A 4,620-nucleotide genomic window follows, 5' to 3' on the forward strand; every position below is an offset into this window, starting at 1 on the left:
GCCCAGTAGTGCAATTTTCTGTATGTTATATATACTTGTAAGTCCTGGTGTTTTTGTTATGTATTTGTCTGAATATTTATTATTATTATTATTATTATTATTATTGTTCAGTAGTTTTATTTTTATAACGTGCTTTCACTTCACTACCGAGCGCAGCTCTGTGCGCCTTGGGTATGTGCTGTGGTTTGCTGTGGTGCTCTTATGGTTACTGTATTGAAAGTGTTTTGCGTAGAATGTGTGCAGTGCCCAGAAGTGCAATTTTCTGTATGTTATATATATTTGTAAGTACTGGTATTTTTGTTATGTATTTATCTGAATATTCTTTTATTATACCTAATGCACCTACTATGATAGGAATTGTTTCTGTTTTTAGATTCCACATTCGAGTTATCTCTATTTCCAGGTCTTTGTATTTTGAAAGTTTTTCCATTTCTTTTAGAGAAACGTTGTCATCTGCTGGTATTGATGCATCATATTATTATTATTATTATTATTATTATTATTATTATTATTATTATTATTATTATTATGCTTAGTGGAATTTGGCCTGTCGCTACGTTCTGAGTTCAAATTCCACCGAGGTCGAATTTGCCTTTCATCCTTTCGCGGTCGATAAATTAAGTGCCAGTGAAACCCTGGGGTCGTTGTAATCGACTACCCGCCTCCTCCAAATTCCAGGCCTTGTGCATATAATAGAAAGGATTATAATAATAATAATAATAATAATAACAATAATCATTATTACTATTATTGTTATTATTATTAAGCGACTGGTTTCGGATAATGGTGGTGCTGATGGTTGCTGTGATTTTGGAAATGGTGGTGATGGTAGGGTTGGTAGTGGTGGTGGTGAGAGTGGTGGTGGTGAGAGTGGTGGTGGTGGTGGTGTTGATGGTAGTGGTGGTGGTGGTGGTGGTGGTGGTGCTGTTGGTCGGATGATCTTTCTTAAGTGTCAAACTAATAACCGCTTCGATTTATTTCGATTTGCCAATGTGCAAAAATTTGTAAGAAGAGAAGAAATCAAACACACACACACACATACAAACACACACACACACAAACACACACACACACACACACACACATATATATATATATATACACACACGCGCACGTGCAAAGATAAAAAGAATACATATACAAAAGCAAAAACACAAAACATACCATATACAGCTAAAAAAAAACTCAACAACACCATGGAAAATTAGAGAGAGAGAGAGAGAGAGAGAGAGAGAGAGTGAGAGAGAGAGATGGTAGGGGAGAAAAGGTTAGGAGCAGGGTTTGAGCAAAAGCATCGCGTGATTCTCCTGATTTAAAACGCCATCAACAACCAAAAAAGCTAAACCATCGCAAAAGTTTCCAATCACGAAGCCATTGGCGTTTGCAAAACGTCTCCACAGAAATCGTTGCTTTCCTTCTCGAGCAAAGCTTGCACCACCGCATCGCACCAGCACCGCCCACTCCAAACGACTCTGTTAGTCTTCTTTTTTTCTCTTCTAACTTCCATCTTTTTGTTCCATTTCGCTTCTCTTTCTCCGTCCTTCGACCCCCACCTTCTCCTAATTTCGTACCCATCCCGCCATCACCAGCACCGACTAAAAAATTAACCAGACGATCTCCGCTGTCGCCGCCTTGTCACATTTTCCCGCCGTTGCATGCCGTTGCTTGTCAAAGCCCGCTGCTCGGCTCAGCTCATTTCATCTCACCTGACCCTAGCCCTAACCTTAATCAAATCTAACGGCTAAACGCCCGTCTGCGTATAAGAGTATAGGAGATGTGCATGAGAATGTGTGTGTGTATATATTTATACATGTGCAAATATATGTATGTACGTATATATATATATATATATATATATATATATATATATATATATATATATATGTATATATATATATATATGTATGTATATATATTTGAATGTATGCATGTCTATGTGCATGTACACGTATGCATATATGTGTGTATAAACATACGTATATTTGTGTGTGTCTGTATAGATGTACGTATAGGAATGTATGTATCTGTGTATGTATATATATATATATATATATATGTGTGTGTGTGTGTGTGTGTGTGTGTGTGTGTGTGTGTGTATATATGTATATATATATATATATATATATATATATATGCCAGATATGTGTGCTTATGTGTATGCCTGTAAAACCATTTCTCAAATAGTCTGTAAAAATGCTCGTAACATTTTTCCCGCCTTTTCTTTTCTTTTCTTCGCTTCCATTAAAAATGGCGACTGCTGACGTTTTCGATTCATTTACGACTTTTATATATTTATTGCATAGATTTTTTCCGCTGTTGCTTGTTTTCTTCTTCTTCTTGTTATTGCTGTTGCATGTTGCTGTTGTTCTATATACTTCTTTTTTTTTTTAATTTTCAATCTTGTACTGGTTTTATTATTTGTTAAAATTCCCCTCACATCCCCCCCCCCTGTTTTATTCTTTCATTTTAAATAATCACTTATTTAAGTAGTAGTCGGGGGTTACTTTAGTTATAAAGACGGCAATGATCTCTCAGACCTATAACCATAATCGCTCCAACCGTGACAATCTCTCATTTTTACCAGTGTAAAACTAGATTGTACATGATGTCATTTCCTTCTTTCGTTTAATAATCGCCATTGCGATTTTCAGATATTTAGCTGTTCTTTTTAGCAGATCGATTGACCACTTAACGGTTCATTCGTCATTGCGTGACGGTTATTAGATTTAGTATTGATGCCTGTATCTGTATTAATGGTTACAGCAAAAGGTCCTCCGTCGGTTTCGACGATGAGTGTTCCAGTTGATGCAATCAACGGAGCAGTGACATTACCGTGGGGACGGTGGGGGTGACTAATTTTATGATGAGGATGATGATGATGATGGTGGTGGTGGTGATGATGATGCAGAATATTTTGGTGATGATGAAAATGGTAACGACGAAGTTAACGATGACAACAACGGCGATGACATTGACACAAGATGCCTGTATCGCTGACGCTCGTTTCGAGAACACAATCGCTGGAGGCGCCATTTCGAGTCGGGCGATGCAGGCATCGCAAGAGGGGGCGGGTTTCACAAAGAGGCGTTTTGCTGTCAAGGTTTTCTATGGGTGTTGCTGTACTTCTCAAACCCCATTTTTTTTTCCTTTGTCAAACTTACTCCCACCAAGGGGCTTCCGCAACGCCTCCACCAAACCTTCCTTCGTATTATGTTGGTATTCGCATTGGATGGGCGTGGAGAGAGTGTACTAGCGCCTTCCAGTGAATGCGTTTCTTTTAGAACGCGCATATAGATATACACATTGACGAATATACATATGTATATATGCGCATGTGCACACATACCGTCATATAAACACACACACGTACACAAGTATAGATACACACGTGTCTACGCAAATCTATAGGTGTGTGTGTATGTATATAAGCATATATATATATATATACACATCTGGCACACACACACACACACACACACACATGCATGGCGACAACCTTTGGGTAGAAACGCCTAAATGAATATTCGTATGGATACATACATATATATGTATATATATTATATATATAATAAATAATATATATGTATATATATATATATATATATATATATATATATATATATATATATATATATATATATATATACATGCATATATTATCATAGGCGCCAGAGTGGCTGCATGGTAAGTAGGTTGCTTATCAACCACATGGTTCCGGGTTCAGTCCAACTGCGTGGCACTTTGGGCAAGTGTCTTCTACTATAGCCTCGGGCTGACCAAACCCTTGTGAGTGGATTTGCTAGACGGAAACTGAAAGAAGCCTGTCGTACATATGTATGTGTGTGTGTGCATGTTTGTGTGTCTGTGTTTGTCCCCCCCCCCCCCAACATCGCTTGACAACCGATGCTGGTGTGTTTACGTCCCCGTAACTTAACGGTTCTGCAAAAGAAACCGATAGACTAAGTGCTAGGCTTACAAAGAATAAGTCCTGGGGTCGATTTGCTCGACTAAAGGCGGTACTCCAGCATGGCCGCAGTCAAATGACTGAAACAAGTAAAAGAGTAAATATATATATATATATATATATATATATATATATGTGTGTGTGTGTGTGTGTGTGTGTGTGTGTGTGTGCTTCTGCCTCTCTGTCTCTTTATTTTTCTCTCTCTTACTTGTCTCGCTCTTTCGCTTTCTCTCTCTCTCTCTCTCTCTCTCTCTCCGTCCTTGTAGGTCCCTCTCTCATCTCTCTTTCTCTCATCTCTCATCTCTCTTTCTCTCATCTCTCATCTCTCTCTCTCTCTCTTTCTCTCTCTCTCTCTCTCTCTCTCTCTCTCTCTCTCTCTCTCTCTCTCTTCTCCTCTCATTCTGTCTCTATTTTTTCCCCTCTTACTCTTCGAAATCTTTCTTCTATCTCCTCTTTTCTGTATCTTTTTCTCTCTTAGCCTATGTCTGTATCTCTCTCTCTCTCTCTCTCTCTCTCTCTCTCTCTCTCTTCTCTCTCTCTCTCTCTCTCTCTCTCTTTCTCTCTCTCTCTCTCTCTCTCTCTCTCACACACACACACACACACACACACACACACAGACACACACACACACACACACACACACACCCTTTCTATTT

Source organism: Octopus bimaculoides, chromosome 30 (assembly GCF_046866305.1).
Source record: "Octopus bimaculoides isolate indiv1 chromosome 30, ASM4686630v1, whole genome shotgun sequence".
Taxonomy (NCBI): Eukaryota; Metazoa; Mollusca; class Cephalopoda; order Octopoda; family Octopodidae; genus Octopus; species Octopus bimaculoides.